This window comes from Siphateles boraxobius, unplaced genomic scaffold, assembly GCF_051911475.1.
Source record: "Siphateles boraxobius isolate OS27281-9 unplaced genomic scaffold, OSU_SipBor_1 6, whole genome shotgun sequence".
In the NCBI taxonomy this organism is placed as follows: domain Eukaryota; kingdom Metazoa; phylum Chordata; class Actinopteri; order Cypriniformes; family Leuciscidae; genus Siphateles; species Siphateles boraxobius.
This window is the reverse complement of record NW_027509186.1, coordinates 38,212,697-38,226,153: the sequence shown is the minus strand read 5'-3', so window position 1 is coordinate 38,226,153 and position 13,457 is coordinate 38,212,697. Positions and strand designations below refer to the sequence as shown.

Genomic DNA, 13,457 nt, shown 5'->3' with positions numbered 1-13,457 from the left:
AAAAGTCAAAAGATGTAATAAGAGTTAAGAGCCCAACTAATGGAAACACTAACCACTGTTATGGTGACTTCAAATGAAACACATTAGAGTTAAACCTCTGTTAATTCTCAATAAAACATTTGTAGACGTCTGACAGAAATAAAGTCAGTCTGGTTAGTAATAAGTGAAGCTGGTAATGCTGTTTGTGGAGTTGTTTAATCCTCCTCTGCTGAGATCTTCACAGATTTAATGTCTTCTTTTATCTTCAGTTGATTTCATCTAAGACTGTGGCTGAAGTCAGTTGTAGTTCTTGTGTTTCTGCTCATCTCTTTTTCTGTTCTCTTCTTTCCTTCAGTGATTCTGCTTGTTAACAGGCTTATTAAGGCTGAAATGACTCCATATTTAATATACACAGACTTTGTGTCTCAGATAAGGTCCAGTTCTGGTTTATTTCTTTACTCTTGGCTGACATGTGGCATTGCTATGGCCTGCTTGTGGCCCAGATCTGGCAAACAGGAGTGGGCCACCCAAGTGCCGTCAGTCCTCGCTGCATGTGGGCCAGATCCGCATTCCACAAGTGCCAGATGTGGGCCAGATCTGGGCCGAAACAATGTTGCTATGTGAGTTGCTTGCACTCAAACGCCGTTTTCATGGAGACCCAAATAAATCTAGAAAAGAGTGTATTTTCTGGTGTTCCGGCCACGGCCGATGGTGTTGTAAGTGTCATAGAAATGCCCGCGGCTCAGTGCTCATTCCTACACACAAACACAGCCCGCTACAGTACAGGGCTCGCACAAATAAAATCGACTCATGTCGATTGTGCATTAAACGTAGTGAATGTGCCCACGACACTGTGCCCACAAACACTACACAATACATGTCCCATGGTTTCTGTAAAAATGAAACCGACACACCCACAGTCAGCTCAGGCCGACGGTGTTTTCAGTGCAGTAAATGTGCCCGCTGTCCCGCGCCCACAGTATCTCACAGACATGTTAAATCCCACAGGGTTTGCCACGCTCGCTCTCTCTCCGCAACATGCCATAAAGAAATCGAGCGCGGCCAGGCTGCCCGCTGTAATTGACAATTACCAGGGGTTTAACTCTATGTTTTCCATTTGAAGTCACCATAACAGTGATCAATGATTCCATTAGTTGGGCTCTTAACTCTTATTATATCTATTGTCTTTTTTTGCTGTTGTGACAGTGTGTTTGTTAAACACATTTGGAGCAGCAAAGAAAGCTAAAGTGAAATGAGATCAGCTGATGATGGTTAATGGTTGATGGTTTTATAATCATCATGAACCAGACTGATTCACTGAGGCATTTTAATCTAACAATTATGTTTTTTTTACAACAAACCTTGTTACTGCATTATGAGATCAAGCATTATTATAACAATAAGTTTGAAAACTTGGACGAACATGAGCACAAAAAATCAGTTTCTGATGACACACACAGACATCAACAATCAGCGTATGAATCTCAACAATGGTGACAATCACAAATATTTAGATAAACAGATTAATTCAGAATATCACTGAAAAGCTACTAATTCACAACAAACACAACAGCAAAAAATAAAAGCAAATATTTAGAATCAAACAAAATTATAGGACAGTTCAGCTGCATAATTTATTCATGTTGCAATGCATGCTGGGAGTTTTGTACTATGGTGGTACCCAGCATGCATTGCAGCAAAGTACTTTTGATTGTCACCATTGTTGAGATTCATACGCTGATTGTTGATGTCTGTGTGTGTCATCATAAACAGACTTTTTTGTGCTCATGTTCGTTAAAGTCTTAGTGTTATAATATTCCTTGATCTCATGCTGCAGTAACACAAGGTATGTGTTGTGAAAAAAACGTGAAAACATAATGGTTAGATTATAAAAACCTCAGTAAATCATTCTGTTTCATAATGAGTATAAAACCATCAACAGGTAACCATCATCAGCTGATCTCATTTCACGTTTGCTTACAAAGTGAAGTCAAAAGATGTAATAAGAGTTAAGAGCCCAACTAATGGAAACACTAACCACTGTTATGGTGACTTCAAATTAAACACATTAGAGTTAAACCTCTGTTAATTCTCAATAAAACATTTGTAGACGTCTGACAGAAATAAAGTCAGTCTGGTTAGTAATTAAGTATTTGATAGAAATAAGTTAATCAAGTCACTCAGAGTTAAGAGCCCAACTAATGGAAACACTAATCACTGTTATGGTAACTTTAAATGGAAAACATAGTTATAAACCCCTGTTAATTTTCAATAAAACTTTTGTAGACATCTGACAGAAATAAAGTCAATCTGGTTAGTAATTAAGTATTTGATAGAAATAAGTTAATCAAGTCACTCATTTATATTCTTTAGCATCTATTTGATACAAATGAGTTAGGTTAACTAATTTACATTCTGTTGAATGGATGTACTCAGTTTGAGTTGGGGCTACATATATTTATTGGATGGAAATCCTGCCCACAACTTAATTGAGTTCATCCAATGAATTATTTTTTTGAGTGCAGCGCGCCCCCTGCCTCGCACACTGCAAACACAGTGTATACTTTTCAGCACACCGGAGCTCTCCGGTCGCCACTATGTCACGGGCCAGAACTCAGATCTCATTCTACCATTAGCTATACATGCAAATGCGTGGGCAAAGCTTCCCAGGGTATCAGAATGGGTGCTGAACACTATAAAGAGAGGCTTTTCGCTGCAGTTCGCTCGACGTCCCCGCCGTTATACGGTGCGCGTCGAAACTACGGTGAAAAACGAAGTAGCTCATCTACTTCGAGCCGAGATAGCGAAACTACTGGGCAAAGGGGCTATAGAGCCTTTATCTCAAGCTCAGAGCGAAGGGGGTCTATACAGCAGATATTTCCTGGTACCGAAAAAAGACGGGGGTCTCAGACCCATTCTAGATCTGAGACAGCTGAACAAAGTGCTTGTGAAACGCCAGTTCAGAATGCTCACGACCAGAAAAATCCTCGCGCAAGTTTGCCAAAGGGATTGGTTTCTGTCAATAGATCTGAAGGACGCGTATTTTCAGATACAGATAGCGTCAAGTCACAGGCATTTTTTGAGATTCGCCTTCGAGGGCCAGGCATATCAATACACAGTCCTGCCGTTCGGCCTGTCTTTGGCACCCCGTACATTCACGATGTGCATGATGTGCACTCTCACACCCCTGAAACTTCAGGGCATGCGAATATTGAACTACTTGGACGATTGGCTGATTCTAGCTCGATCACGCTCCGAGCTCATAGAACACAGGACCATATTGCTCAACCACCTCGAGCATCTGGGTCTTACAGTCAATTGGGCGAAAAGTTCGCTGTCTCCCAGTCAGAAGATATCTTTTCTGGGCATAGAACTAGACTCGCTGTCTATGACAGCGCGATTATCGCCAGAGTGCAGGCTGAGCATTCAGCGCGCCACGAAATCCTTCCACTGCGGCTCTATAGCCCCGCTCAAGAGGTTTCAGAAAATGCTGGGCCTCATGGCCTCAGCGTCATCAGTACTCCAGCTAGGTCTGCTTAGCATGTACCCGCTGCAGTTATGGCTGAAAGCGCGGGTTCCACCCCGCGCATGGGCATCCGGTCTGTTTCGTCTCAAGGTCGATCAGAAATGTGTCTCAGCTCTGAAACCTTGGAGAGCGTTCGACTGGTAACAGTCAGGCGTGAGCCTGGGGACCTTCTCGTGTGTGAAAGTGGTGTCCACGGACGCCTCCACCTTGGGATGGGCAGACCGTTCTTCGGCTAGTGGTCAGAACGGGAGAAGCTCCTAGACATAAACTGTCTGGAAATGATGGCAGTCGACAACGCGCTGAGGCGCTTCTGTCCCCAGACAAAAGGGCACCACGTCTTGGTCCGGTCGGACAACATGTCGGTGGTAGCCCATATAAATCGCCAGGGTGGCATCAGGTCCCGAAACCTTTACAGGCTGACTGAACGCCTCCTGGTCTGGGCTCAGCACAGTCTGCTCTCACTGAGAGCAGCACATGTGCCTGGTCACCTGAATCTGGGACCAGAGAATGGTCTTTGCACCCGCAGACGGTCCGACTGCTGTGGGAGATATTCGGCAGAGCGCAGGTGGATCTGTTTGCGTCCCAAGAAAACGCTCACTGTCCGAAGTTTTTCTCCAAAAGCAGGGATGCGCTGGCCCACATCTGGCCCCGCTGCCCTAGCTATGATTTTCCCCCCGTCTCGTTCCTGCCTCAGGTGTTGGAACGGATCAGGGAAAACAGATGCTCAGTGCTGCTCGTTGCTCCGCTCTGGACAAATCACGCTTGGTTCCCAGTACTAATGCAGCTGACCAGCACTGCTCCATGGCCAATACCGATGAGGAAATATCTCCTCTCTCAGGCCAAGGGCTCGATCTGCCATCCTCGCCCGGAACTGTGGTCCCTACATGGATGGGCCATCAACGGGTACCCGCTAATCTCCCAGTTGGAGTGCTAAACACAATCACGCAGGCTAGAGCCCTGTCTACTAGACGACTCTATTTCTCGAAATGGTCTGTGTTTTCTGGCTGGTGTGAAGCCCAGGGCTTTTCACCCCTAGACTGGGGGGTCACGGAAGTTCTCTCCTTCCTTCAAGAGCTGCTGGATAAGGGCAGAACCCCTTCCACGCTCAAGGTTTATGTAGCCCGACATGAAACATCTGTCGTTCAAAACAGTGTTTCTTATGGCTCTCGCTTCAGTGAAGCGCATTGGGGACTTACAAGCACTTTCAGTGAGCGCGACGTGTATGGAATTCGGGCCTAACGACTCGAAGGTCATCCTCAAACCAAGACACGGGTATGTGCCTAAGTCCCTCAACACACTGTTCAGGGCTCAGGTAATTTTCCTGTCCGTCCTTCCGGGTCATGATGAGGAGATGGATGCGAGCCTCCTGTGCCCTGTCAGGGCACTGAGAGCTTACGTGTCATGCTCGTCTGTCTTCAGGCAGACCGAGCAGCTCTTTGTTTTATTTAGCGGCCGTTCTAAGGGACTAGCCGCATCTAAACAGAGCCTATCCAGACGGATAGTCGATGCCATAGCGTTGGCTTACACTTCAAAGGGCCTGCAGTGCCCTTTGGGTGTCAAAGCACACTCCACGAGAGGCGTGGCCTCATCGTCCACATTTATAAGGTTTTACAACCTAGAGGTTCCCGCCTTACAGGCTAAACTACTGTCGGTCTAGAAATCAACACCGCCTACCCCGATTGCTTCGGTTCAGAATGCTGTAAATAGCTTGAGCAACGCTCGCTATCGACATAACAGCCCCACGGGCATTGTATAAGACCCATACTATTACCCAGTGCTGGCCGAACATTTTCGCCCCGACTGTGTGGAACACTGTTAATATGGTTAGCTCCCTTAGGATGCTATTTATTGGGAATGATGCTTTTAGCCTCTTTTCTCGGACTCTCAGTAAGTTCAAGGTGATTATGCACTATATGAGCCCCGGGCACTTGCCCTTGGGACTTTGGTGTGGGATCCCGGTGCGCACAGCGTTTTACACTGTGTTCCCCTAGCGTAAGATTTTACGCAGTACGAGAGAACCTCTCGTAAGAGAACGTACTCGGTTACTAACGTAACCTCGGTTCTCTCTAGAAGAGGGAACGAATACTGCGTATCTTGCCGTGCTTACAACAGGCTCTGGTTCGCTTCGGCGATGAAAAACCAGCTTGTATCAGCCTGTCGAGCTATATTTATAATGCGAGGCCACGCCTGTTTAGGCGGGACGTGACGTAGTGGGCCCGAAGCGCCCCCATTGGTTATGATGCAGTATTCGTTCCCTCTTCTAGAGAGAACCGAGGTTACGTTAGTAACCGAGTACGTTCTCTTACGAGAGGTTCTCTCGTACTGCGTAAAATCTTACGGCTGAGGAAGTTTGGAATGAACCGCCACATCCTCACACAGTTCTACACCAGCACCGTCGAGAGCATCCTGACTGGCTGCATCACTGCCTGGTTTGGCAATACTACCAGCCGTAACCGCAAAGCCTTGCGAAGGGTGGTGCGCACTGCCAGCCGTATCATCGGAGGTGAGCTTCCCTCCCTCCAGGATATATATGCCAGGCGGTGTGTGAAGAAAGCTCGGAGGATCATCAGAGACTCTAGCCACCCGAGCCATGGGCTGCTCTCACTGCTACCCTCAGGCCGGCGGTACCGCAGCATCAGGACACACACCAGCCGACTCCATGACAGCTTCTTCCCACAAGCAATTAGATTTCTAAACTCTTGATCCCTCATGATCAATAACCATAAACATTCTAACTGTCAACACAGCACAACATAACCTACTGCATTTACATAATATATATATATATATATATATATATTTGCACCTTACGAGTATCTATTCTATGTATAATTACCTCTTTTTGTATTTTTGTATACTGTTGTATATTGTAAATTGTTGTATATTGTATATTGTTGTATATTGTAAACTGTTGTATATTGTACATTGTATATTATTTATTGTTCTGTTAGTGTATATGGTACTGTGAGTAATTGTGCGCACATTAGATGTGTAATCTATGTAAATCTGATGTTTGCTGTAATTGTTTTCGTCACATCGTGTCATACTGCTATGTTGCTCGGAACTGCACCTAAGAATTTCACCCACTGTTGCACTTGTGTATATGGTTGTGTGACAATAAAAGGATTTGATTTGATTTGATTTGATTTGATGCCTCTCTCGATAGACTGCTGTGGTTGCCGCAGGTCAGCCAATAGGCACGCGAGCCGTCTTGCCTATGTCTGCATGCTACCGCAACAAGTTTTACATTCATTCAAAATTAAGGATAATTTTTGGCTTCAATATCTCAATAATTTTTTACAGCGTGTTTAATTTGTCACATTTTGGGGCTCAGAAAAACGCACTTTTCAATGTGTGCCCTTTAAATGCAAATCATGGCACTGGGGGCGGAGCCTTATGAGCTGATTAGTTCTAGTCATTGGACTAATTAGTTCTATCTCCTGTCTGAATTAGTAAATCCAGGTGATTGGAACAAAGTCACATTTTGGGGCTCAGAAAAACGCACTTTTCAATGTGTGCCCTTTAAATGCAAATCATGGCACTGGGGGCGGAGCCTTATGAGCTGATTAGTTCTAGTCATTGGACTAATTAGTTCTATCTCCTGTCTGAATTAGTAAATCCAGGTGATTGGAACAAAATACTGAGGAGGACTTTTACTTTCTGAACCTGGACTTTACACCTCTGAATAGCAATGCCACATGTCAGCCAAGAGCAATGAAATAAACCAGAACTGGACATTACCATAGCCAAAAAATTGTAATTTCAGCCACAGCCTCAGATGAAATCAACTGAAGAGAAAAGAAGACATTAAATCTCTGAAGATCTCAGCAGAGGAGGATTAAACAACTCCACAAACAGCATTACCAGCTTCACTTATTACTAACCAGACTGACTTTATTTCTGTCAGACGTCTACAAATGTTTTATTGAGAGTTTAACTCTAATCACTGATATGGTGACTTCAAATGAAACACATAAGTGTTTCCATTAGTTGTGCTCTTAACTCTTATTATATCTTTTACAGTCTTTATTGGCCGCTGTGACAGTGTGTTTGTCAAACACATTTGCAGAAGCATAGAAAGCTAAAGTGAAGTGAGATCAGGTGATGATGGTTACCTGTTGATGGTTTTATAATCATCATGAAACAGACTGAGATTCACTGAGGTACTTTAATCTAACAATTATGTTGTTCCATATTCACATCACAAACCATGTAGTACTGCAGCATGAGATCCAGCAATATAACATCAGCTTAAATCTTTAAACAAACATGAAAAAAAAATTGGATATCGCACACATATATCAACAATCAGCTGAACTATAGTAAATGACCATAAACCAAGGTCCAAGTGCCCTACTGAAACCCTTTAAAATCGCACGTATCATATTTGATACACGAGTTTCTAAAACATATATTGAATCACTAGCTGCGTTTACATGGACACTTATAATCGGATTGACGGCTCAATCGGACTAAAAAACCTTCATGTAAACACCTTAATCGATCCGATTGAGCTCGATCCGATTGAAATTTAGATCCGATTGAAAGGGGTGGTTTACTCCTTTTGTAGTCCGATCGAGAGAACATGTAAACACTTGATCGGATTGAAAACCAAAACTAAAAGGACTGCGCATGTGCAAAGACGTTGAAATAGCGTAATGACGTATGACGCACGGAACGAGCTGTTCTTCCTGTTGAATAAAGTGAATATAAAATGAGTGTTCCGTTATTAAAAAATTCTCTTTTCACTCAGCGTCTGTGAAGTGAAGCAGGACAACGTCCCACCAGTGCTTGTTTAAGATTGTCATCCATAGATGACTAGTTTTGGGCGTGGGGTTTTACTGCGTGATCAATATAAGCAGCACGGCAAAGCGGTTCATGCTCATCGTCTCCAAATCATGACCAGAGATGGATAAATATTAAGTCTGCTGTTTAAAAAAAATAAACAACCAATAGAGGAGAATAGTTATGCGCGAACAGCGGCACATATTCATGCAGTGTGCACATGTCAAAAAATCAATTCCGATTTGAATCTTGTGACACATAAACGCGCACATCAACCCGATTACTTTATTTATCGTTCATGTAAACACCGTGTCATTCTGATTGAACCATGTAAACGCAGCTAGTGAGAGCAATACTTTGAAAACCTGTTGTATCTATTTTGATACATGTATTCTGCCATCTTGTGGAATTTCACTGTACTGCAGGCAGTAGAGGGGTGATTTTTTAGCTTTTCAAAATGGCGGCTGCGGATCAAGCCAGACGCTTTCGGCAGGAAAATAAAGGCTAATTTCAAGTTGTTAAGTTAAAAAATAATATTGGATTGCGCCTGATATAATTAATTTAACACTTTCTGAATTGAAATAATGCATAATTATTTAATAATTTAATCGTTAAATTACAAGTAAATCGTGTTGGAAATTGTGTATCAAATTTGATACTGCAGGTATTAATGGTCCTTTATGTCTAAACAGTAATGTCAAATTGTAGTAATCTTAGCCTATCTACTTTATGACTACCACAAAGTAAAATAAAAGGACTGGAAAAAAGATCTATGTAAAAAAAAAAAAAGAGAAAAACTGCCTAAAATGTTCTCAAACTGTTAAAGGCATAGATTTTTTTTTTAATCTAAAATCTACACTGTTGTAAGCAAAACGTTCCCAAAAAGCCTGATGTATCAAATGTGATACAAAAAATATATAATAAACAAAATGAGTTGGCAAAAAAAAAAAATGATTTTGATTCAAGGCTTTTAATAAACATCTAATTTCCAAAACTATATAATTTTCTGCCATTTTGTTAATGTGTCAGGCAAGTTTCAGTTTAACATGAAGTTTCTTTAATGTCATGTGATTTACTGGAAAGCAGTAGCCTACAGATCACCTTTGATTGGCTTACGTGTATATTCGCATAAATTAATTACAAGCATTTAAGACAAAGACTTGCACAGTTTACCATAGACTGTAGCAGAGTAACACATGCAGTTACAATGGCTTACTGCAACTGTTGTAGGATATGCTGCAGAAAACCTTGGAATCCAGATTCACTTCAGGTTAGTCAAATTTGACTTAATCTCAGTTAGAGTGTTAGCCAGTTACAAATGTGATAAAGGAGTGAAATCACAAACATGATCCCCACCCCGAGATGACGATAGAGTTCTCTTTGTACAGGGTGTCCGCAGGTCCTTAAAAAATCTTAAAAAGTCTTAAATTAGATTTTTAAAAATTTGAGGCCATAAATAGGCCCTAGTCTTAAAAAGCCTTATTTTTACTTATGAAAGGTATTACATTTTCGATGGCAATTTGACTTAGACATATCTTAATGTTTTCCAAATTAAAACTATCTAATTTAGCGTACTTTTTTATTTATTATTCGTTCTTTGTGGATTTGCTTGTTCACGTGACATTTCGCGACACATTCGCGCCAGCATTAACGTTAGGCCTACGTCTGACATATGCACGTGAAACAGCAGGATAGGAGAAGAAAGCTGGTTAATTTCAGTTCAATTGTAAGTTCATTCTTTATGTGTGTAGTGGTGTGCGATGTGTATTGTCTATTATGATATTGTAATCATTGTTTTATTGTAACGTTAACTATGTACGAGGGCGCACTGCGAGCTGACATCGCATTGTCTCTCATGCTTGCTTTCACTGTGTCAGTGCAGTTATAGGTATTTTCCCTAATAGACGTATACATTTTTTGTATTTTATCATATGTTGTTATCATACAATATTACAATATTACATCAGCAGGAGGGCTGTTTTCCCGTGGACAATAGCAAATATGATATTTATTTTATATAACAGTTAACTTAAATTAACATTGTGAGTTACATTTTATAAACAATATTGTCAATATTGTTTGTTTTCACTTTATTTCGCTGACGAGAATTTCAGAATTAAACCGTAGCAGAGTCTTAATGCAAAAGACAGCGATGATTTCTTGACTGAAATCCGCGTTTTGAATGAATCATTTTAACGATTCAATGAACATTCACTTGCACTTCCTGAATGAATCAGCCGTTTGAACAATACGGTTGAATGAATGACTCCCTGAGACAGTGACTTGCTGCCGCCTACTGGCGGGTTTAGTTTCACATTTAAAGTACCTTGTAATTCAAATGTTACAATTAGAAATCATTTCATATTTAAATATTGAATTAAGAATTGAAGAATTGAAAGAATTGAATATCTCATAGCTTTATTTATGCAATTGTAAATGGAGTGTAAATATATTAATGCCAGTTCTGTTGCTGCTTCTGTGTCTCCTCTGCACTGCAAAGATGGATTTTGATTTAATGATTTAATTTAACTGGTAACAGTGGTATTGAGTTATTATTCTAATATAATTTAATTGGAATGTTAGAATTTGACATAAAAGGTGATGCATACCTCTAAGTAAAAAAAAAAAGTCCATATATGGGTGGAAATGCAAATATTGTCCTTTTAATAAAAATTTTTAATTTCTTTCACTGCTGTGAACTCACCACTGCATAGAATATGAAAAATATATATATCTTCGTGAGTCAGCTGTCAACAACAGGCCTAAACCAGCCATGGTACCAGTACACAAACACAATATAAATATCATCTAATTATCAATAAAAGGAAATTAAAATATTGAGACATATTTTTGTCAATATTGCGCACCCCTAATGTAAGGTATTAATTTTGGTTTCTTCAGGTCTTAAAAAGCCTTAAATTTGACTGTAGTGTGCAGATACCCTGTTGTAAAATCTAAAAGATTTAAGATTTAATCAAATTAAAAAAAATCACATCACAATTTTCACATTTAGTTGACAAATTGACTTGTGACCATTTTAAGGATTTAACTGTAGGTCACTTGAAACCTAGGGTTTCATTTTTAATGTAATATAACTATATAAGTAAACATTTGTGAAAGTGACAAACACATCTTTTTTAGGTTCTGTTTTATATTGTATGTTCAATATTTGTATTATTCAATATCAGTTTAATGGTCATTTGGGTTATTTAAATGATCAATAGGCTTTGGAACTGGTATATAAATGCTTCCAGTAATGTGCAATCTGATCAATACAGGCATCTGACAAGTATGAAGGATGAAACCTGCAAAATTACAAGTAAATGTGAATGATAAATAAACATGTAGACTCCCAGATTTCCAGTGACCCTGAGGATAAAAAAATAAAATAAAAATCCATTACTCACAAAAATCCATTACTGATGAATGAATGAAGTATAAAGTGTATTTTAATTTGAATATGTTTTTAATGTAGTGAACACATTAGTAAATTAATTTTATGATTGTATGACTGTATTTACTGTGTTTAATACATTAGTAATAATTTATTAAATGTATTTATTCTTACATTTTGTGTGTATATAGTGTTCACGTTAATTTAGATTTTTCATTGTAAAGTTGATGTCAAACACATTGTTCTCAGAAACTCTGAAGGTTTTGTGCAATAGGTCTTAACAAATGACACATGACACAAGAAAGTTATTTTACAGATACATGTATTACATCCATTTTCACTGTTTATGCTCCAGAAATCTAAACTTTACTTTCACTTTCTGGGTGATGGTTTGACCAAGGTTATTATAGTTTTGCTTTTTTAAATTCGTTTTTATTTTAATATCGTTTTCAATTTTGCTTTAATTTTAAGTTTAGTTTTAGTTAGTTTCATTAATGGTTTTGTTAGTTTTAGTTTAGTTTTTATTTTGCAAACACATTTCTATTTAGTTTTTATTTTATTTAGTTTCAGTTTTAGTTTTAGTAATTATAGTTTAGTAGAGCAAACATACACTTACAGGGTAGACCAAAGCGAGACGCATAATTTCAGCAAAGTTTAATGTTTGCCGAGATTACAGTTAACTCTTGTGCAGACATCTTAATAATAAAAATAAAAATAATGGTTTGAGATTGAACAAAGCACCAAATAAATGGAACTTAAAAGTATACAAGAAAAAAACGATGAAAAATACAGACAACTAATTCATATTAAAGATGAAATCTTGTTAAACATAATTTACTTTTTTCAGAGTAACTGATACATACAACAAAAAAACAGCTAAATTAATCTGACAACCTGCTGTGAAGCCAGTGTGATTAAATAATGAAGTATCTATGCAGAGTGTGTGTGTGTGTGTGTGTGCGCGTGCGTGCGTGTCTCTGTGTGTGTACATGTTTTCTATCGTGGTGGGGACTTAAACCTGAATGCACACACACTCATGGGGACTTGTGTCACTGTGGGCCTAAATTAAATCACACAGAATTAGTTTTTTTGAAAATGTCTGTGATGGGTCGGTTTAGGGGTAGGGTTAGTGTGTGTGTGTGTGTGTGTGTGTGTGTTAGGGCTGGAAGATTAATCGAAAAATAATCGAAACCGAAATTCAGAGCCTATAACCGACGTAATTTTACCATGTCGGTTATTTCGTTTTTTTAATCCTATTAATATTTCCGCCCACTGTGTGTTAATGTACTTTCCCCTTAAAACATATTACCGCGTGTGTAGTCACGTAACTCCGCCCCGTCCAGTCTGCGACATTGAAGCAACATGAGCCAGTGGCGCCACCAGGGGGTGGCCAGGGGTGGCCGTGGCCACCCCTGGCCGACTCCTGGCCACCCCACTGGCCACCCCAATGGCCAGTATAAATTTTAGTAGCGTCAGTTATGCATTTCATAAATAAGTAAAAAATATTCTTTAGTAAAAGAAGACGGGAAATTATGTGTCGTGACGTGCTTTTTAAGTGCCAAATGGTTACAGCAGCTTTTTGATGTGTCTTTGCCACGTTTTGACAAGCAGGGATGCAAACAGCGCGCTTTTCGGCGCCTCCCGCTTTTTTCACGCCAGTTTGGGTGACAAAGTCATCTGAAGTCATAGCTTAATGTGAGGGACAGAAGTCTATTTACATCATTAAAGTATACGGAAACTCGTTTTCCCTCCTCTGCGGCTGTCAATCATTCT

The 13,457-nt window shown here is 40.0% G+C and overlaps 2 protein-coding genes across 4 annotated transcripts in view; both read left to right on the top strand.

Annotated features, from left to right (window-relative positions):
• Nucleotides 1–13,457, top strand: part of LOC143715378 (NACHT, LRR and PYD domains-containing protein 3-like) — a 124,891-nt gene that overhangs the window by 15,440 nt on the left and 95,994 nt on the right. The window lies entirely within an intron of this gene.
• LOC143715374 (interferon-induced very large GTPase 1-like) overlaps nt 1–13,457 on the top strand; it is a 56,200-nt gene that overhangs the window by 15,949 nt on the left and 26,794 nt on the right. Inside the window, exon 4 of one of the 2 annotated variants that reach the window (XM_077207106.1) lies at nt 7,529–7,668. The exons of the other annotated variant lie outside the window; for it this stretch is intronic. The gene's annotated coding sequence lies outside the window, so the exon portion shown is untranslated. The remainder of the gene's footprint in view (nt 1–7,528; nt 7,669–13,457) is intronic. 2 annotated transcript variants of the gene reach the window in all.